This window comes from Canis lupus, chromosome 13 (assembly GCF_011100685.1).
Source record: "Canis lupus familiaris isolate Mischka breed German Shepherd chromosome 13, alternate assembly UU_Cfam_GSD_1.0, whole genome shotgun sequence".
NCBI classification, from domain to species: Eukaryota; Metazoa; Chordata; class Mammalia; order Carnivora; family Canidae; genus Canis; species Canis lupus.
Window position 1 is genome coordinate 30,521,415 of NC_049234.1, and position 22,243 is coordinate 30,543,657.

At 48.3% G+C, this 22,243-nt stretch overlaps 1 long non-coding RNA gene across 2 annotated transcripts in view; it reads left to right on the forward strand.

Moving 5' to 3' along the window:
* Window positions 1-20,809, forward strand: part of LOC102153511 — a 56,716-nt gene extending 35,907 nt beyond the window's left edge. For both annotated transcript variants that reach the window (XR_005368738.1, XR_005368737.1), the window contains 3 exons: window positions 13,314-13,521; window positions 14,002-14,074; window positions 20,570-20,809. This is a non-coding gene — a long non-coding RNA (uncharacterized LOC102153511). The remainder of the gene's footprint in view (window positions 1-13,313; window positions 13,522-14,001; window positions 14,075-20,569) is intronic.
* The last annotated feature ends 1,434 nt before the right edge of the window (window positions 20,810-22,243 follow it).

Genomic DNA, 22,243 nt, shown 5'->3' on the forward strand with positions numbered 1-22,243 from the left:
AGAGATCATGGTGAAGATTAGAAATAACACCTCTACTGGAAACCATATTCACGCTCAACTCCCAACCTCAGACACCAGGCACAGAACTCTGTGGGTTGAAAGCATGGATTACTGAGCCAGACTGCTTGGGGTCAGGTCGAGGCAGTAACCTTGAAGCGCTTCATTTGATGGAAGTCTCAGTGTTTGTTTGTGTGTTTGTTTATTTTTTTATTTATTAATAAAATTTAATTTATTAAAGAGAAAGAGAAAGAATGAATGGAGGGGCGGGGAGAAACAGGCTCCACGCTCAGTGCAGGGCTCGATCCCAGGACCCTGGGATCATGACCTGAGCCGAAGGCAGATGCTTCACCGACTGAGCCACCCGGGGTCCTTCTTAATCTCAGGGTTTTTACCCAAAGATAGAGAGAGTAACACACGTGCTCAGTAACCAAGAATTAAATGCAAAACGCAGCTCAGCCTGAGAGCAGAAGCTGCGACACCTGGTAGAAGGAGGTGCAGTATGAGGTGGTTCAGAATTTTAAGACTGGAATGGAGTCCTATTCACCAAAACACCAGCGTCACAGAGATCTGGCTTAATTCCTGGTGCACAGGGGTTGCTGTGAAAGTAAGAATTTGTGCACGAGGCGCACCTGGGTGGCTCAGTCGGTGAAGCGTCTGCCTTTGGCTCAGGTAATGGTCCTGGGGTCCTGGGATCGAGCCCCACGTTGGGCTCTCTGCTCAGCAGAGCATCTTCTCCTTCTTCCTCTGTCCATCCCTTCACTTGTGCCCTTCTCTCTCTCTCTCTCTCTCTCTCTCTTACTCTCTCTTTCTCTCTGTCAAATAAACAAATAAAACCTTGAAAAATAAAGAATTTGTGAAAGAGAAAACACTTCAACTGTGAGAAGCTCAATGCACGTGATGTAAGATCAGAGCTCGTGGTCGCGCCCCTGGGCACGGCTGCTGTATCCTGCAGCACTGTGTCCGTGTCTCCTGGTCTCGAAGACTGTCCTGGCCCATAGGGAAGCCACGTTCCCCCAGAGCTGGGCTCAGCGTGTGGCACACAGATGGGGTTCCTGGGTGTTTGTGGAGTTGCGTTAAGTGTCTGGCAGGGGGGGTTGATTTCCTAAGACTCTGGGCCCTGCACACTTGACGCAGAGTGCAACTCTAGTGCATTGTAGATGCTGCTGCTTGTGCTAATGATATGCACACGTAGATGCTGCCTTGACAACTGTAGCACTTCTCCAATGTTCACCAATATTATTATCTGCCAAGGGAACCCCCAGTGCCATCTACCCTTTTCTGGGACAGCAAAGAAAAAAACTTTATCTGTTTATAATATTTTTAATCTGGATTTTAAAAAATATTTCATTTTTCTATTCATGAGAGACACACAGAGAGAGGCAAAGACACAGGCAGAGGGAGAAGCAGGCCCCCCACGGGGAGCCCAATGTGGGACTCGATCCCAGGACCCCTGGATCGTGCCCTGAACTGAAGGCAGATGCTCAACCGCTGAGCCACCCAGGTGTCCCTCATCTAGAACTTTTAATGTGGAGCTTGCCATGCTTTTAAGAAGATGAAATTAAACCATCTCCAAAATTTTTTTTCCTCTGACTCTCTATTTTTTTCCCTTTTTTTCTGCATTGGCAGGACGCCCTTCAGGGCAACCTGAAAGCAAACTATGTTCCCCTTGAGTGGTCTTTTTGAAATCAGCACCTTTCCTGGGAGAAAAGATGAGAAGGAGGGGTTGGTTCTGCAAGACTTTCACCCCCACAGAGACGCCCTTGACTGTCAACAGCGTCGGGTCTGGGGCCTGGCGTACAGCCTCGGCCACACTCGGCCCCTGTCCTGTGCCCTCCTCGTGGTGGCTCCGATCCCAGACCCAGTCTCTTCCTCTAAATATTCTAGCTTTGCAGGTGCAGGTCCCTGAGGCATGCTGCCCTTGGCTACCTGATCTTGTTCTAAGCCATTCCTTCTGTCAGAGACTCTCTCTCCCACAGGTCCACTCACACACCGACGCGGACACTGAACAGAGCGTGTCTTATCCTGGCTCCCAGGGACCCACCCTCTGGTCCCCGATCAGAGCATCTGACCCCCCAGCACACTGTGTCCCCCCATGGTGGTCCCTTGGGCTGCTGTCACCCTCGGCATCAAATCTACGTCCTTGCCGTGATTTCCAAGGTGCTGAGTGCTCTCCCCTCCACCTCCTCTAAGGGGCTCTTCTCCCTCCCTTGCCGAGGTCAAGGGGACCCCTGCTGCCCTTCAGGGCTGCCAAGTCCCTTCCAGCCTCAGAGGCTCAGAGACACTCTTCCCTCCAACCCCAGACACTCCCTTGTCTCAACTTTCAGCCACTTCAGCTTCTGTAGTGTCATCTCCTCCCCTGGGGATCTTCCCCGACAACCCCTTAAATGTGGCCCCTGGAGCCCCTCCCCCAGCCACCCCACCCCAGCCTTGGTTTATTTGGCTCCCTGAGCATCTTACTTACTGCACCTGCCCGTTGTGTTTTACCCATTTGCTAGCTTACTGGGGGCAGGAAGGCCTGTCCCTTGGGTCCCCATGCTGCCTCAGTTGGCAAGGCAGGGCCGGGCTCCCCATGCTCCTTTAGGGACATGGTTTGGAGAGGGGCCGTGTGCCCCACTCCGTGTTCCCCTTGTGCCAGGGATGGCATGCTTCCTCCGCCCGCCCAGCCTGCACCTCTACCCCGCTGGAAGCAGGGACTGGCCAAGGGAGTCAGCCAGCCCGGGCGCTGCGGGGAGGAAGCTCTGCTTTTCTCCAGACTTGCTGAACGGATAACCTATAGGATCTCCTTACCATTACTTAGGGGGATGTGCCCAAGGAGGGGCTCCCAAGAGCAAAGCCAAGCCAAGAAGTGGTGAGAATCTTGCCCCAGGGCCTTTGAACTGACTTTTCTCTCGGCTAACTCTCCTGGGTCCCCCGAACCTGGATCTCTACCTTAGGGCCAGGGAACTCCCTCTTTGTTTTAGGCCAGTGGGAGTTGGGACGAGGTCCCCTGCAGCGGGGAGGATGCTGAGTAACTTTAGCTGAAATGCTTCCTCCTGGGGCAGCCCTCCTGCTCCTCCTGGAGGGCCAGCTTCGCTCTTCCTCCTCTCTTGTCCTGCACACTGCGTGTCTCTCCACGAGGGCCCTCGTGTCGCGTTGTCATGGATTATCCGCCTCTCTGATTCCCCCACCAGTTTGGCCATTCCTTAAGAGCAGGACCCTAGGCGAGTTCTTAGACACTCTGTACCAAAACAATCAGGTGAGCATTTGTTGAATAAACTGTTGGATGAACAAAACAGCTTGCGTGGCCTTTGCCTGGGCGACGTTCACGTAGGTGTTCACGTGTTTCCAGATGCATCTGACCTGGGTGCCTTGGGCCTCTGCAGACCTCTCGGATGTTGACGTCTTGACGTCTTTCCATGTGCGTGTGTGACTTCTCAAATGGCCCACCCAGGGCGGGCCGAAGGGGGTCCGGGGGCTGCTTTAGCCTGTACCTGACACCCGCCTGTGTCGCTCAGGGAAGTGGCATCTCAGATTGAGTGCAGCAAACTGAACCCGGCAGCGAATTAGAAATGCCTTTGGATTGGGATCCCTGGGTGGCGCAGCGGTTTGGCGCCTGCCTTTGGCCCAGGGCGCGATCCTGGAGACCCGGGATCGAATCCCACATCGGACTCTCGGTGCATGGAGCCTGCTTCTCCCTCTGCCTGTGTCTCTGCCTCTCTCTCTCTCTCTCTGTGTGACTATCATAAATAAATAAAAAAAAAATTAAAAAAAAAAAAAAAAGAAATGCCTTTGGATTAAAAAACAATACCTTTTATTTCAAACACAGAGAGGCAAAGAGTTTATGCTTTTTTAAAAAAAAAATTTATTAAAAATGATAAATGAAAATTTCTTTTTTTTTATAAATTTATTTTTTACTGGTATTCAATTCGCCAACATATAGGATAACACCCAGTGCTCATCCTGTCAAGAGTTTATGCTTTTAACCACTGTTTCATATGCTGAATAGGATTTGATTTTCTCAGTGTGGAATGGAAGGAAAACGAGGTGGGGAAGGATGTAGTGCTATTTGTCCACCTGGTCAAAGTGCTCATGGGTGAAGGGTGTTTGGGGGTGGGTGGGTGGGAGGAGAATAGTACCAACTGGAGATTCAGGAGGTGCTTCAAGCCCCTAAGTCACAGGTCAGGGAGCAAGCAGAGCAACGGGAGAGGCGCTCTGAGTTTGGACGGCAGAATGATGGGCAGCTTCTGGCTTGGAAGCCGCCGGGGCAGGTGCATTTTCCCAGGGATCTGTGTGCGGAGACCCCCATCTCTGGGACCAGACATCTCAGTGCCCGGCCTGGCCCAGCAGGGGCACAAGAACATCAACAGCCTCCAGCAGAGCTTGAAATTTAGTCTTGCCCCACTAGCAGCTCTCAGAGTGGGGGCGTCCTGTACTCCCTGCCGAATTGTGCCTCTGAGGGAGGAAGGTGAGAAGCACCATCATCTGTCCCTTCCCTCCTGGGGAGGGAGCGTCGCCCTCGGCCCCCGGGCCTCCATCCCCAGTGGTCCTGTGCCTAGAAAATCTAAAGTGTGGTTTCTAAGACTCCCAGAGAGACCACGGGCGCAGGGGCTGGTGGAAAGGCTCTGGGACCCCCACACTGGGATCTGAAGACTGGGACCCCTGTGGGCTCTGTCGCCTGCCTTATGCGTTCTTGGAAAAGTCATGAGACCCTTTGACCCTGGTCAGTGAAAGGTGCACTGGCGACTTGGGTGACCTCCAAGACCCCTCCCAGGACTTATCCCTCCACATCCTGATGTCATCCTGCCCTGTGGGATTTCTCTCTATCGTGAACGACCTGTATAAAAAAATTAAGAGTGTTTGTCAGCCATCGGGAGATGCAACTCCTGATTAGCTAAACTTGTAGCAAGAGGAACTGGCTGGTCCGGCCTGTCTCTGGGGGCACCTCTGACCTGTTCAACTGTAAACATGGTGAGCACTGACCTGGTGTGTCCCCAGCCTCAGGGACTGTGGCCTGACTCACCCACATTAGCTCCCAGACCTGCTAACCTAACTGGTTCCTTAGCAGCCACCAATCATTTGTTCCAAATCCTTCCTAGCCACTGCTGTTGTGGGCTGGAGTCCTGGTGGACTGGACTTACCAACACCTCCGTAGCTGGTGGAATCCCGCCTCCAACCCTGCTTCATCACTAGCCACAGTCTCCACATCCTTTTCCAGCACACATCATGCTCATTCAAGCATCTGACCTTGCACCCACTGGTCTCTTGGCTTGGGGCACACTTTCTCCTCTTCTGTGGTTGACGAACTCCTACTCATCCCGCAAGGGCTAGCTCAAATATCCCCTTCTCTTGGAGGCCCTTTCTGATTTTTCCAGACACAGTGAATATGATTGACTTATATTTTTTCCAGCACCCTTGCCGATAGCCATCCCTCTCTCTCACCTAACACCCTTTTGAACCTCTCCCCATCTCCAAATGATCCCTAATCTCTGGCAATATTTACTGAAAAGAGCTCGACATTGAGGTAAAAATAGGCTCAAAAAAAAAAAAAAAAAAAAAAAACAATTGATCACCTCCCCCTTCAAGAGCAATAAGCAAAATTGGTGGTCGCAACACGGTACAGCCAGGTCTTTGGTAGAGGAAATCTCCAGAGTCAGCGGGAGCACAGAATACCGGACTCACCCGGCTGCAAATGCATGCTTAAACATCCCCAGTCTCCCCACTGGACTTGAGCTCCTGTGGCGAGGGGCCTGGCTAATCCTCTTAGCACCCCAGGTCTTGTCAGCCGGTGAGGACACTCAGGCTCTCAAGTGTTCTACAAGAGTTGCCAAAGACCACACACAGCGGCCCAGGCAATCAGTCAAAGGAAATGGTTTCTCTTAATAACTACGGGGCTCCAAATTCAATTACCAAAGATTAGTGTTACAGGTATTTGATATCTGACTCTTTTTTTTTTTAAGATTTTATTTATTTATTCATTAGAGACACAGAGGGAGAGAGGCAGAGACACAGGCAGAGGGAGAAGCAGGCTCCACGCAGGGAGCCCGACATGGGACTCGATCCTGGGACTCCAGGATCATGCCCTGGGCCAAAGGCAGGCATCAAACCGCTAAGTCACCCAGGGATCCCCTGATATTTGACTCTTGATACAGTTTTGTCGCTGAGCTTGTTGAGTTATTATGGTTGGTGATGCACACTTCTTTATGCAATCGGTTGGTTGGTGTCACTCCTCCTCACCAATGGGACTGGGGCGCGCCGTTTTACTGTTCAAGTTTCTCCCCTGTGTCTGTCCCAGTGCTCGTCACAGAACCTTGTACGTAGCAGGTCTTCCCAAGCACTCGCCAGGTGACAGATGGAAGGAAAGGGGTGCTCAGGGTTGGGGCACCAATTGCCTGCACCTACCTGGCTTGTGCTCCGCTCACGTGTTCCGCTCACGCACAGCAGCCACGTACTGGAACGAGCTGATGGAGGTGACACAGACTTCTTCAGCTTCTTGACAAACACTCAGGCCATGGGCCATGAGGGCAAAAGTAGGGGTAGGGTTGAGGTAGGAGGGGGGTCCCCACTGAGGCTAATTTTCACCTTACTTGAGGCCATGCCACTTGTGCGCAGGGTTTAGAGTCAAATCGTTTGTATCCAGGTGCTCTCAGTATATACATAGAAACAATGCACTGATGCATGTTTCTGTAATTTATTTCTACTAACTAGACATAGAGGATTTGCATCTGCTGGAAAAAATATGAATTATCTGTTTTCTTAAATTATAGATGGTGTATTTATAACAAGCACATGTAAATCGTGAGTGCACACCATAAATATATAATTTTGTCTGCTACATCGAGGGCTGTGTGCTGTGTGCCGAGCTCTGTGCCAGGCACTTTATGTTCCTTATTTCATTTCATCTCCATAGTTACCCATGAAGCAGGTACGATGCAGTGGGTTTTTTTTTTTTTTTTTTGATGCAGTGGTTTTTAACTTGCTCTTTTTTTAAACAGAGCCCTTAAAATGCAAAAAAAAAAAAAAGATTTCTTTATTTGAGAGAGTGTGTGTGTGTGTGTGTGTGCAAGACAGAGGGAGCATGAGAAGGAGGGCAAGAAGGGGGAGGGTCAGAGAGGAGAGGGAGAAGCAGACTCCTCGCTGAGCAGGGAGCCTGATGTGGGGCTTGATCCCTGGACCCTGAGATCATGACCTGAGCCAAAGGCAGATGCTTCACCGACTGAGCCACCCAAGTCTCTAAACAGAACCTTTAAAAAAAAAAAATAAAGCAGTGCGTGAAAACTCCAATACACAGAACAGATGGAGGTTTGCTCCACAGTTGCCGCAGACCTGGTGACCTTCTCAGCCTTCCTACCGGCCTGAGCACACCCGCTCCGTGTGCAGGAGGCAGGCACAAAGGTACTGGCCATTCAGGCTAGAAGCTCCCCACTTACCAGCTGCATGATTTGGAGTCAGTGGCTTAGATCTCAGAGTCCCAGCTTCCTTACCTCTAATATCTCCAGAAAGTTCCTTGTAAGAATTAAATGAGATAATATATTAAAAAACAAACAAACAAACAAACCCAACCCCAACTCATTGCCTGGCACAGAGTAGGTGCTAATCTTGGGTTGGGGGTCTCTAGAAGTAGACCCTGGCATAGTTCACATGGAAGTGGTGTCTTTGGAAGTGTTTGCACCAAATCACTGGTGTGGTTGTAAGGAGGAAGGTTTGGGGAGAGGAAGAGGTCAAGCAAGGCTATGAGCTTATAAGGCAAAATCCCAAAGAGGGTGACCTTTGCTCAACCCTGCTGGGGAGTTGTGGGGACAGGGCAAGTCAGAACTTCAGAGTTGTCCTATCCAGGGGCCAAGAGAGCTGGGGCTATTGAAATTCCTGTGTCAATCAACTGGAGGCTGCTCTTAGGCCCTCCCCCCTTCCCTGCACCCAGGGCAAAGTGGGCTCCTGCTGCTTCAGGGCGGCCCTTTAATGAAGTGATGGACTGACAAAGGGGCTGTTGGGAGCAAAAATGCCTAGAGGCCAGACTCTTTGAAATGGCAAAGCTTCCCCAGGGGTGTAGGCAGGGAACCCTCGGGTGAGCAGTGGTGGTTGCAGACTCCTAATCTGTGGTGGTCAGTAAGAGACCCTGGCGCAGGTCAGAAGAGGGTTTTATTCATCACCTGTTCCTTGGCTGGACCAAGTCAAAGGGCACAGTCCAATCAGCCCGTGCAGCCCTCGGGCCTTCCCCTTAGTGCCTGGAATTTCTCTTCTTTTTTTTTTTTTTTTCTTTTCTTTCTTTTCTTTTTTAGGATTTTATTTATTTATTCATGAAAGACACAGAGAGAGAGGTAGAGACATAGGCAGAGGGAGAGGTGGCACTCGATCCCAGGAACCCGGGATCATGACCTGAGCCGAAGGCAGATGGTCAACCAGTGAGCCCCCCAGGTGCCCTGGTGTCTGGAATTTCTTTCCCAGACAAGCTCCCCCTGCGCAGAGATGGAAAGCCTTGTGTTCCTGCAGAACCGAGCTCCTCAGGGTACTGGAGACACACCTGTGCCTTCAGCTCCAGCTTAGAACCAGGAGGGGGCACATTTTTAAAGCAGGTGCACCCAGAAGACAGCGCTGGAACCACCCTGGAGAGCCATGCCCCCAGAGACAAGGCCTTCCCGAGGACTACTCCACGCTGGGTCCTTATGTAACTCCCAGCTCCATGTGACAACTTGCCCTTCTTGTTCCCATACGTGGAGACCTTGAGGCTCAGAGAGGTTTTGTAACTTACCCGAGGTCTCAGAGCCTCTCAGAGCCAGAACAGGAGTTCCAGGGCTGATCCTTTGGATTTCGCTTCACCGTTCTGCCCTTCAATTAACCTAAGAGATCCGGGAGCCCGGAGGGAGACTTTAACACTGCTAATTGGAAAGAGGCAGCAGCGCTATTGCCCAACCTGGAAAATGCACTCTGGGATCTCCAGGTGCTGCCCCCAGACCTTGTCCAGCTGCCACTCCTGGAAGCAAATGAAACTTCAGGGAGGGACAGTCTCTTTTGTCCATTGAATTAACTTATGTCAACGTATTTCCCACTAAATTCCAAGCTGTGGTATAGAAACTCTAATTAACACTCAGAAGCAAGGACGTGTCCAATGGGAATGTTCCAAGAACATGTGCAGATAAGCTTGTCCTCCAAACCCATCCCTAATACTAATGAGCCCCTCACATTCTCCAAGGGGCTCGTCTGCTAATTTGGACCCCGGTGACGAGCTCTGTCTCTGCCTAGGCTCAGCGATCAAGGACACGCATCTTTTCATCTCCATCATTAGTGTCACGCCAATGGCCAAAGGGGACCTCACAACTGTCAGTGGCTCCCTGTGTACCAGGTGCAAGTCCTTCACAAAGTGACTCTGATAGCTCCCTCCTGCTCAACTCCGATGTGATGGGATTAGTTCTGGGGGCCGCCAGCCCCCCTCCCCACCCCCGTGGGTGGCACTGCCACAGTCTAGGTAGTGCCCGTGACCTCAGATGGAAATGCACATTCTGGAGGCTGGTGCACAGCGACGGGGACTCACTTCACAGGCATGTGGGGTTGGCAGTTGGGAAGCCAAAGATCTCCTTCCAGCCATACGTCAGTTTTCGCTGTGGGATTTGTTGCTGGTTCTCTGTACCTCAGTTTCCATAGTTGTAAAATGGGGACTTAATCCTCACAATGACCTTATCTCATGGATGAACTAAATGAGTTAAGGCCTATAAAATGCTTAGGAGAGGGCCTGACACATGTAAGTGTGAAAAAAATAAAGATAATGTCACCGTTGTTGTTGACATTTCCCCACCTTTGCCTGTGATTCCATCTCCCCCTGAGCCTCCTGCAGGGACTGTGCCCCCTACACCTACACACCCGGGCGTATGAAGAGTCTCAGCTCTCGGGCCATGGTGGTCACCTCAGTTGTCTCCGGTGTCATCTGTTGCCTATTTTATAATGCACTCTTGCCCTCTGGCCACTGCGATATCTTTAAAAAATAAATCTAATAATGTCACTCCTATTACTTAGAGTTTCATCCCAGGTCCTCACCTGCTGGTTAGACCTACCTCCGACTACCTCTCCCCCCTCATTTGTAACTGTATTTCCTTTGGTTCATGATTATGCAGTAATCCGTACCCCTTGCCGATCCTAGACACACACAAGCATGCCCCTGTCTCAGGATCTTTGCATTTGTCTCCCCCTCCTCCTAGAACCATCTTCACTCAGTTTGTTCAGCTCTAGTTGAAAGTTTACTTCATGAGAGAGACCTAATGACCTGTGACCACAGGAGGCGGCAGGGTGACGAGGAGATTCAAAACTATGGCTTAAGGGAGCAGCGAAAGAGCCGGGACAATTTAACCCAGGGAACAGGCAACTGGGGGTGGTGAGAGGGACAAAAATGGAATTGTTCAGCTTCTTGGTGGCTGTCATGTGGATTTTTCCACAGATTGGGTTTGGATGAAGGATGAAGGATGAAGGACTGAAAACCACAGGGAGACACACCTTTCAGCGTCACCTCAGGAAGAACAGTCTTCTGCCTCAGTTTATAAATTGATGTCATAACCTGAGGACAGGGAGAAATAGGGAAAGGGGTAGGCCACTCCAGATGGGTAGGTGGTAGGTTTAATAAAACAAATGAGGCTCATGTTGGGCAGCTACTAGATGAAGAGGTCTCCCCACCCACCTCCCAGAGTCGTCTTAAAAGTTTATAGAGAGACCTTAACAGGCTTCAGCCACGTGTACCATCCAGATGGTGTCCACAACACCTTATGTCTTATGGCCGTGTCCTTGGAACAGAGCCCACTGTGGGAACAGAGGGCAGAGTGGACATTCCAATGACAGGGCAGGGGGAGGAGCCTCTGATTGCCCAGGGCCAGTGTGCAGGTCAGCCTTCTCAAGGACTTCCCGACACCCCTTCAGAACTGTCCAGAGCTGGGTGAGCAATCTCAGGAGCTTTGCAGACGGAGACTAAAGGGCCCCTAGGCAAGAGAATCCAGTCATTTCAACTGGAGAGGGGTGGTAATGTTGACTTCAGAAAAATTCTAAATGGGAGCTTCTAATTTTCCTGTCCTTGTTCCTGGCTGTTATGTCTCTAGAAGCCCCGGGTGAGAACATAAATGACTTTGGAGGGGAGCAGGTTCGTTAGCCCACGATCAGACATCTCATCTTTGCATGCTACTGAGACCAGGGGAGTGTGAATGCAGACTCCTTTGTTGTCTAAAACCCTCGGTCCTTCTACACTCATTAAACTGAAGTAGAAAAATTTGGCTTCAGGGTTTTGGGAACATTTCATGACACAGAAAAAATTCTGATGTAGGGTGTCATGTTGACCAGTCCTCCTCTGCCATGAGCTCCCTGGTGTTTTGCGCAGAGGTTTATCCTGGCAGTTGGCACAAGAAATTGTGTGGATGTGCTTGGCTTCTCCAAGAAATGAGTTTCTTATGTATAGAGTTCAGGTCTTATTTATTTCTGTATCTCTAGCTGAGTTTAGTATGCACGGGATGGGGGTAGGGAGAAGCTGGGTAAAAGGTACCACCCAGCCCAGGTCAACAGGACATGGACTCTCATGGACTCAAATCACTATTGCCAAAATAGGTTCTTAACCAATCCTTTCTTATCTTCCACTGGACCTTGAATCCTTCCAAATGCAGAATTCAGAGTAGTGGGACAGGTTTTTCTTCATTTCTCTTACAAATTCTGCAGATGCATGTCTTTGTGTGAGCTTTTTGTATCCTTGCTTTGGTGTCCTGTTCAAGATATCCAGTATCTTCCTGGAACAGCATTCAAACTAAAGCAAGAAGAAACTCATTGTGACAGCCTCATGAGTATAGGGTATGGCATGTGCTAGGTGCTGGATACGGAACAGGGCTGGAAAGGGAAATGATGCAAGAGTTATGCTCTGAAGTTGTACCTAGTAGTCTGGTGGATCAGAAAGAGAGGGAAAAGGAGAGGTTTGGTCAGCCAACATTAACTGGGTGTCTGCAAGATGTCAGGCATGATGCTAGGTTTTCTGCATGCTCAGGTAATGAAAACTGTGTCAGGGACACAGTCCCTGACATAAGGGATAACATCTTGGGGACCAGGAGTGTGGTAGAGAGTAGGCAAGCTGAGGTCAGAGAGGTAATGTGGGAGTGGGGAGCAGATCATTTATGCTCCCATAAATGATTGTTAGGACTTTGGGGTACCTGGTGGTTTAGTGGTTGGGTGTTTGCCTTTGGCTCAGGTCAGGTCCCAGATTCCTGGGATTGGGTCTGGCGTCAGGCTCCCCACAGGGATCCTGCTTCTCCCTTTGCCTATGTCTCTGTCTCTCTGTATGTCTCTGTCATGAATAAATAAATTTTAAAAAAATTTTTAAAAAAGGACTTTGGCTTTAACTTTGATAGAGAGCTATTGGAGGTTTAAAGGTATAACATGATCTGATTTGTATTTCAAAAACATCAGTGGCAGCTGTCCTGAGGAGGCACAGGACAGAAGCAGTGACATCAGTCTGGTGGCTACTGAAATAATGCTGTGGAGCAGTAAGCAAGCAATAGAGATGGTGGGAAGTGGTTAGCTTCGGGAGAGATTTGCAGGTAAAGACAACGTTTGGTGATGGATTCAATGTGGAGGATGACTTCAGGACTTTGGGCTGAGATCCCAAAATAACTCAAATTACTATTAACTGAGATGGGGACAAGTATGAGAGGAGAAAGTTTGGAAAGGGTCTGGGAATTAGGAACTGGTTGATAAGTACAGTTTGAGATGCCTAGAAGACCTTCCAGTGGAGATGTAGGAGTTCAGGAAAGAAGTCAGAGTTCTGTACAGTAAAACATGGGGAGTCATCAAGGCATAGGTGGTATTTAAGCCATGAGTCTTGGGATGCTGACCTAGCAAGTGCATGTTGAAAGGGAAGAGATCTGAGGAGTAGACTCGGAGTCACCTTGTTGTTGGTTGTTGGTTGTTGGGCAGCATGGGGACAGATGAGCAAAGGAGAAGCAGAGGTCAATGGGACCATAGCAACCCAAAGTGGTGCTGTGGTCCGGATATTTGTGTCCCCCACTCAAGCTTACATGTTGAAATCCTAACCTCAATGTAATGGCAATAGGAGATAGTCCTTTGGGAGGTGTTTAGGTCATAAAAGTGGAGATCTCATGAATGGGATTCATGTTCTAACAAAATGCACTCCAAAGATCCCTAGCTCCCTCCACCATGAGAGGACACTGTGAGAAGGCACTGGCAGCTGTGAATCAGGACGAGGGCCCTCTACCCAATGTGACCATGTTGACACCTTGCTCTTGGACTTCTCAGCTTCTAGAACTGTGAGACATAAATGTCTGTTGTTTAAAAGCTATCCTGTCTGTGGTATTTTGTCATAACAGCCCAGATTGACTAAGACCAGTGATTCCTAGAAGCCAACTGAAGAGAGAGTGTCACCAAGGAAGCAATGATTAACATCCAATGAGTTTGTTAGATTGAAATAAAACAAGACTGTGGAGCAGCAGTTGGGTACAGCAATGTGCAGGCCACTGATGCCATGACAATGGTTCTTTGGTGAATTGGTGGAGAGGAAATTCTGACAGATTGGAGGTAAGTAGAGAATGGGAAAGAGGTGAATATAGATAATTATTTGCAAGTGAGGGGAGGGAAATGTGTGGTTAAGGGAGAATATTTGAAAGATAAAATACAATAGGGCATAGTTGCTTGCTAGTTAAATGCTTCCATAGAAAGGGAAAATTTGATAATGCAAGAAAGATAAGAATGGTGGTGAACATGAATGAGATAGGGCAGGAAGAATGGCCTTGGATAAGGAAATAGACCATCTCAGTAGTAATAGGACAGAAGTACAGGAGGAGGTGGGTAGGTAGATACGGAGATGATATGATGTGACGTTTCTCTTCTAATTGCTTCATTTTCTCAGCAAAGTAGCACGACGAGGGTAAGAGTGGAGAGGATGTTTGGAAGTTTGAGGAATTGACATGATCTAGGAAACTGGGAGATGAATTGATGTGGGGATTTCTACGCAGTCATAAAGACTCACCTGAGAATCACCTTTGGGTTTTCCTCCAGTGAAAGACAGCTGCCTGGGTTCAGGGGGAGAGTGGAAGTGACGAGGATTAAACCAGGACTGGAGTTATTCCAGGTAAGTTACAGTGACAGGAAAAAAAGGTTGAGGAGATAGGGATTAATGAAAGAGAGAACTACAATGATGTTTTGTGAAGTGTCAGTTCGGTTGGAGGGAAGTAGGAGCATGAAAGGGGTGAGGGGCAATAAAGTATTGGTAGAATCAGTGGGTTGTAGGTTGTGTTGGGGCCAAAGAACTGTTGGAGTTAGTGTACTATAGAGAATGAACTGGAAATAAAAAGTGGCGCTTGAGAGTGGGATGCTGATGGGCCGTAGTCATGGGTGATGACAATATCTAGGAGTATGTTGCTGAGATGGGAGAGGAAGTCGCATTCAGAGGCGTGACCACTGCCCAGGGAGAGGTGATAGTGGCTTGGATTGAAATGGTGAAGAAAAGATGGGGAGACGCATATGGTAATGCACAGGCCAATGTGATCATGATGGTCCATGTTGCATAGGGGTTACCAGACCGTGACTCTGGAGTAGATCACCTGGGGTGATCCACACTTGACTCCATTATTTACCAGCTCAGAAATCTTAGGTAAAGTATTTCCAAATGCGGTATAGGTTAGTATAGCACCTACATTCTGCCCTTGATACAAGGATTACACGAATTTATACCAGTAAAGCACATGGCATTTCGTAAAATGTCAATAACTGTTAATATTATATAACTCCTTGGACCCCAGCAGAGATTGTACACAGAGGTACTTGCTCTAAGAGCCTCTGGAGGATTTTAAGTAAGAAAATAGCATGATAGATTTAGGTTTTATAAAGGTCATTCCTTTCACTACGGGGAGAAGGCTTTATTTTGAATTTTTAATAACATTAAGGAAAGGCTCAAGATTTTGATATTTATGAAGTGGGGCAAGCATTGTAAAGTATATAGAAACAAAGACCTATAGGAAGGTGAAGATGCTCTTCGCCGTGGTACTGAGGAGCCTTCAGGATTTACCCCTCTTCCTGGAAGCTGAGGCTCTAACTCCTGCAGGTTCTCAGCTTTAGGCATAGAATTTCTGGAGCTAAACCTCACATCTTGCCTTAGAGGATGCCTTTCCTCAGAGATGTGTCCCCCACTCCTATCTCAACCCTTTCTTTGGCCAGACCCCTATTCATCCTTTAAAAGTCACAACTCACCTGTGAAGATTTCTCTGGTGTCCAAAGCCTGAGTGATTGCCAACTGCCCCTCTTTGTTAGGACCTCTGACCTGGTCATATGACCCTAATATCTATAGAAGAATATCCCATAAGATTTAAGATTTGTTTCTTTCAGTGATAAAGTTGACCTTTAAAAACTCACTGGCTATTCTACTCTTTAGACTTGGAGGAGTCAAGTCGCCATCTTTGTTCAGGGGCCAAGCCATTACTTTGGTTTCTTTGGGTGTATCTGCTTGATGGTTTTTTGGAGATCATGGGAGGAAAGAGCATGGGGATCTTCTGGGAGAATGACTTTGTTCAGTCCCTGGAGGATGGAGGACAGTCAATGGTACAATGACAGGACCCCTCCCTCTAGAAACCTCTATCATTTTCCTCACAGAGGCCTGAGGTTCTGTTTCACAGATGGATGTCTTGATGTTTTCCTCTCATGAGTAAAGTTGGAAATAGTTCATCGTGATTGCTGGCTCTTGCTCTCAATATCTGTGGACATCTTTTCTCAAAAAGGAAAAAAAGCGCATCACATTATTTCAACAAAGGGAACATGCAGCGTTGATGAAGATTTTGAGACTTTCAGTAAAATCTTGTGTCAACTTGCTGCCTGTGTCTCCTAGAGAGGAAGAAGGGTGCCACGTGCTGCCTCCTCAGTGTTTGCAGTGATTGGGATTGGGCTTCCCTAGGTCCGTGCTCCAAAACCACTTGCAAGCAGATGCCCACTTGTAGGCAAAACTCTTGGGGTCTTTCCTCCTTAAAGAGAGGTGTTGGGACACGTCGGGGGCTCCGTGGTTGAGCATCTGCCTTAAGCTCGGGTTGTGACCCCAGGGTCCTGGGATCTAGTCCCACATGCAACACCTCTCAGGGAGCCTTCTTCTCCCTCTGCCTGTGTCTCTGCCTCTCTCTCTCTCTCTCTCTGTGTCTCATGAATAAATGAACAAAATCTTTTAAAAATATTTTTTAAAAAACCCAGAGACCTTGATGGCTTTAGATTTATTAGAACTTTTGAAACCAAAGGACCTTCCTTAAGCAGAGGACTGAACCAGTAAGGACATGGAGCGCTGTTCTGTGAGAGGATAAAAGGCTTCTGGGGGACAAGCTTCAGGGGGTCCCTGAGGCACTTCCTCCTTCATTCTTTCTTTTTTCCCCATTCTCATAAATAATTTGATTCATAGTAAAAGACACACAACATCAAGGTTGCCATCCTCACTATTCTTAAGTGCACAGCTCAGTGGCTTTATGCGCATTCACATGGCTGGGCAGCTATCCCTGGTGGCCACCTCCAGGACTCTTGTCATCTTGCAGAACCAAAACTCTGTCCGGATGCACTGTGCATCCCTCCCATCCCCTGCCCCTGGCCGCCACCATCCTAGTTTCTTTCTGAATCTGACCACTCATGAAGTGGAATCATAGAGTCCTTTCGGGCCTGGCTTATTTCAGCTGGCCGAATGTCCTCAGGGTCATTGCCTTACCATGTGTCAGAGCTCCTCTCCTCTTTGGGGCTGAATAATGCTCCACCATACGTGAGCCCCACATTCTGTCCTCCTGTGCAGTCGTCCATGGACACTTGAATTGCTTCCACCTTTTGGTGACTATGCAGCTCCTGCTGCTGCTGTGAATATGGGTGTTCTTCACTCTTATTTTAAAAGAAGAAAAAAGAGGCTTTGCTTCTAGAGAGGGACACTGACTTTGGCAAGTGTCTGAACTGTCTCCAGAGAATGACTCCCCGTGCAGGGATGGGTGGCTCTGAATGGCCTGCGGGTGACTCTGGGAGCTTGCTGCCTCAGGGAGCCTGTGTGTGTTTGGGGTGAGGAGTTCTGGAGAGCAGGACCCCCCCAAAGAGCTATAATAATACTGTGATTTTCCCATAACAAAGCATGACATCCTGAAGAAAGGGAACTTCTCCCCCTGCATGTGGAGGAGCTGCTGCCCCTGCCCCCCACCAGGGCATCAGTGGGCATCCTGGGGCATCACACTCTGTGCCAAGGGGCAGAGAAGGGTGCCCGCGGTGGCTTGAGCAGGATCCAGATTGAAGAGGGTGGGTGAGCCAGACAACACCACACAAGTGTTGGTGTCCTGGCTCCAGGGCAGCTTATTCCTTGTCTGGCCATCAGAGACCTTACCTGTAGAACAGGGATGAGGATGGCAGGAGCCAGCTCACCGGTGGTTGCCAGGATGACTGTGACCACCTATCCAAAGCTTGGATGTCACCTCACAAAAGATTTACCGTCATTATTATTAGGATTATTTCTTGCTTTTTTTTGAGAGACTATAGAAACCACACCTGACTGTGTCCATTCGACAGATCAATCACTGCAGGTTATTAGACATATTCTAGGAGGTGAGAGAGCAGAAAAGTGTGTTGGTTTTTCATGAAAAACTTAGAATTATGGGATGGCTACATAAACCCTAAGCAGAGGACTGAACCAGTAGGGACATGGAACGCTGTTCTATGCAGTAAACCTACTGCAAGGCCATGAAGGGGGTACATTTTCTACTCATAAGCTCATCTCTCCTCCTTGGCAATGGCCCCTTGAAGCCAGGAGCTGGGTCTCATTCACCCTGCACCCTTCCTGCCCAGTATAGATCTGCCGCAGAATGGATCCCAGCCACGCCAAAGGGCGTCTGGGCCTGGGCCCTCCCCTAAATGCTGATCCTAAATGATTTTGACCTTGCTATAAAGCAGCAAGCCCTGCAGTAACCAGCAGGGATTTTTCCTGAGAGAAGCTTCTCAGATGCAGGCACTCTGAGGGCTGAACAAATACACCTCCGTTGAAGGCTGGAGATTTGGGGCCACAGGGAGAATTTGGTAAAGTTGCTGGGGATTTTGAAGCTTTCTGGGGATCAAGTCATCCAATGGGGATTCTTGGCGACCAGCGTATCTGGAGCGGGGCCTAGATCCCGAACATCCTATCAGGAAGGAGCTTTGCAAACACCTGTCCCATTCATTCTGAGCTCAGGGATTTCTGTGTCTCCACATAGAGAATCAGGGCTGCTTTCCAGCCAGGTTGCTCCTGACACCTGTGTGTTTCCCCAGCAGTGAGGATGGGCAGTTTTTCTTCTGGCAAGCCAGGGGGGGTGGGTGCCCTGTGTGGAAAGTCAGATTTTCCTGAGGCCTGGCTCACTATCGGGCACCATGTGCCCCCTCTGCCCACCATGCATGGCATGCTGGGAAGCACACAGGCCTTAAGGTTTCCGATCCCAGCTTTGCTATCATCACAAGTCAATTAACCTCTCTAAACCTCATCTGAAAGGAATGGACCGCAGTGGACCAAGGACCCAGGCAGCGCCATTCCTATCTTTTTCTCACTACCCAGGACTGCAAGACGGGCCCTACCACACCAGCAGCTCTTTTATCCTCTTCCTTGACTCGACCTGCTCCTGAGGCTTGCACACTCTTCCATCTCCCCTTAGAGAAATCTTCCTGAGACTCGAAGTCCCAACGCCTTTGTGAAGCCTTCATACCTGCCCAGCTTGAGCAGAATCATGGCTCCCTTCTTTGTGGCCCTAGGTTCCTTTGCGAATCCCACAGGAAGGCATTTTTCCTGGAGTGCCCAGCACCTGGCATTGTCTGTGTTGCTAGCATTTCTAGAGTTGAGGCATTTTTGACTACAATCCAGCCCAGTGGTATGACAGGGTTCTCTAGCTCATTAGATTTTTGCACACCCATGTAGGTGCACAAATGCAATTTAACATTTAATTTAATTCGACATTTCCATTATTACCAAAACAGATCTTATAAATGTCAAACACTCACCATTCCTGCTGATGAGAGGCCATCCCTATCATCTGTAGGAATTGCAGACACTGAGCCTGTGACATCATGGACCTTTGTTGGTGGCTTAGCAGAACACACCATCATTATGTGCCCCTCGTCAAAGCAAATTTCCTGTCTGTTTTGTTCCCTGATATCACAGAAATGTGATTTATAACAAAAGAGGCTCTTTTCAGAATTTGGATGCAACCCCAGAATTGAGGACAAAGGATAAGCCTGACCCCTCACATTCAAAAGAGAAGTGTGAGTCCATCCGTGGAGGGAAGAAGGACCCGTCCAGCGACCTAGCGATTTATGGGGGAGGGTCAGTGGGTAAGAGAGCTGGGCTCCAGGAAACCATGTGTAGAGACAAGGGAGGCATGTGTTAAGGACAGGAGGGAGGCAGCTGACCATCCAGACAGATGCTTGGGAAGCTCAGTGGCTTGCAGAGTACAAGAACTCACAAGTTCCATTTTCTTACTTCTGGTTTCCAAGTCAGCCCTGATGGATGGCACTGGTGTGGGATGGATGTTTAACTATTATCTGAGACCATAATTATTCCTGAAAGTGACCTTAGAGCTAATGGCTCTACCTGAGATGGAATTCAGGGGTGGGGAAAGGAGGGATGATAGACTATGTCTGAGGCAGGCTATATGGTAATTGTACCCTACCAAATTTAGCGGTTCAATAAGCAGATTAATTACCCCAAAAAGTGACCATCTGAGACCATGCCCCCAGAGTGGTTCTCTCTATACTTCCAACCTTAGACTCCGGGTTACTCAATCTTCCAGCGTATTTCTATATGGCGTGCATCATTTTGCAAAGTATGCAAAGTTTTTGGCTCTATCCTAAACTATGACTACAGTACCCACTGTTGCTACCGGCCGCCTTAGGCTCCGAGGATGCCCAGATGAAATGGATTGTCCCAGTGAGCTCAGGCCAGCATGGGAGAAATATGACCCAACAGTGGCAGAAGCACCTGGGCAACAGAGTGTTTTGAGACAAGTCCTGAACCAAACCTAGAACGGGCAGGAAAAGTATTTTTCTAAGCTCATTCCCTTTCAACAAGTAGGAATTGTCAGGGAAGAGAACAGAGTGCATGCGCTGACCTGGAGGCAGGGAAGTCGTAGAGTTTTGGGGGGAAGGGGAACTGTGCCATATGGCTGGGACCAGAAGTGCAAGGGGAAGAAATGAGAAGGTATAGGATGGTGGGTTGTCCCTAGATGCCATGTCTTCCCTTAGGGTTTGCTCCAATTGCCTTCTCGTGGAGGTCGGTTAGTCCCACCTACTCTAGACAGAACTAGGGAGGTGCTTGGCATGTGATATGGCTTTGCTGAAGAATGTGCTAGCAGCCCCGTGGAGACCAGCTGGTGTGGGCTGGGAAGAAGAGCAAGGATGCTAACCTAGAGCTTGGGAAAGTAGACGGGCTGCAGCTGCGTTCATCCCAAGGGAGACAGGACTGACTTGTGGCATGGGATGGATAGGGTCCACAAGCAGGCACTACTGATCCCATTCAGAGGACAAGAGGGGTTTTTCAGAGTATAGGAAATGTATTCATGGGCTCAAAATTAAGTAAAATCATTTAATTCTTACTCCTGTGGCCTTTGAACAGGAGCAGGTGAGGAAGTGGTCCAAAGAAGCAGAAGAGCATAGAACTGGAAGGAAAACTAAATATAATTTCATCCGCATGAGCAGGAGCTGATTCGTCAGTGAACCCACACATTTAACTGAGAACCTTCCTTGTGTTTAAGAATAAAGTAGAGGAGACTTGTGCATGTGAAACTGGACCCCGTCTTTGGTTATTTCCATTGGTGACTCAACCTTTCCAATTCTCTATGATTTGACCATTATTTTCCTGTTATCGGATTTCTATCCTAATAAAGAATGGCAATATGGCCTGTGCAGTCCTAGTGTGAATGTGTTACCTGCACACATGGGTCATCTCTCTCCCCGATGGTCTTCAAAATTATCCTGAATTGTAAAATCTCAATGATACTCCCTTGACCCCACAAATAAGTTTTTTTTTTTTCCCTTCTTCTTCTAGAAAGTTGTGCATTCAGAAATGAGCTTCGGTAGCAGCGAGCCGGGTGTCAAGAGGGGAAAATCCACTGTTCATTTTGCTAGTCATTACTTTTTAATCTCAGTATACTTGCACCTCTAATTGGCATCATAAAATGTCTCTTGAGAGAGAGAAGCCCAAAACACTTAATAGCTATAATGGTCCTGGATAAAAATAATGAGCTGAAAAAAAAAAAAAAAAAAGCCCTGAGTTTAAAAAATATGTTTTTCCTTAAATGGTAAAATCCATTAGAAATAAATGGAAAGGAGCTCACATTCAATGCACACTTTTTCTGGGCCAGATGAATTGCATGGTTCACTCTCAAAATAATTGTCAAAGCAGGATTCTAAAGTAGATAATATTTGTAAAAGGGCCAAATCGAAGCTTGAGACATTTTAGTGGCATGCCCAGGGTTAAGCTGCTGTAATGCAGACCTGTGTGTCTCCATGGCAAATGCTCTTTCCATGACCTGGATTGATTCCAGGCAGGGCCGTGGTGACATGGCAGGTTTCTGGTTTGCGGGTTTAGCTGCAGTGGAAAAATTTAAGATGAATGCAAGGAAGAACTTCCTGATTATTAAATGGTGGGATGGATACAAAAACCATAGGTGGCTTTTCTTATGATTTTGGTTATGTCTGTAGGGGTTTTTGCTAGAGCCAGTTCCTTATACCATGGTTTGTGCCCTTACACTGTGGTACCAGGGGAACCATATTATACTAGTTACTAATTATGGGTTAGGCATCGTCATATTAGATATTTTCCGAGATGACTCTGCTCTTACAGACTCTATGAAGTAGGTGTTATAATTTCCATTTACATAATAAGGAGCTTGAATCTCAGAGACACCAGCAGACTTGCTCAAGATCAGCTCATTTGAATACCCACTGTCTGCCCTAAGCATTTGTATCCTTTGTAGTCAGGAGGGTCTGACTATGCACTTTTCTCCCACGATGACAGAAGGACGAATGGAATGAGCTCACCACTTGTCCCTCAGATCTTTGCTTTCTAAGACCAAGATGGCATCAGTTCAATGACAGTTTCCAAATACTAAGACAATGTCAGGAGATGCGACGTTGACCTATTTACCAAAGCAGACCTGGGTAAGATGCTGGTGTTGGGAGTGAGGGTTCAAGGAAGGACCTTCTGATTTGTTTGCATCCAAGGATGACACCTACAGCTTTCTCATGGGACGTGTACTCTTCAGTAGGTCAGAAGGGTGTCCACTAC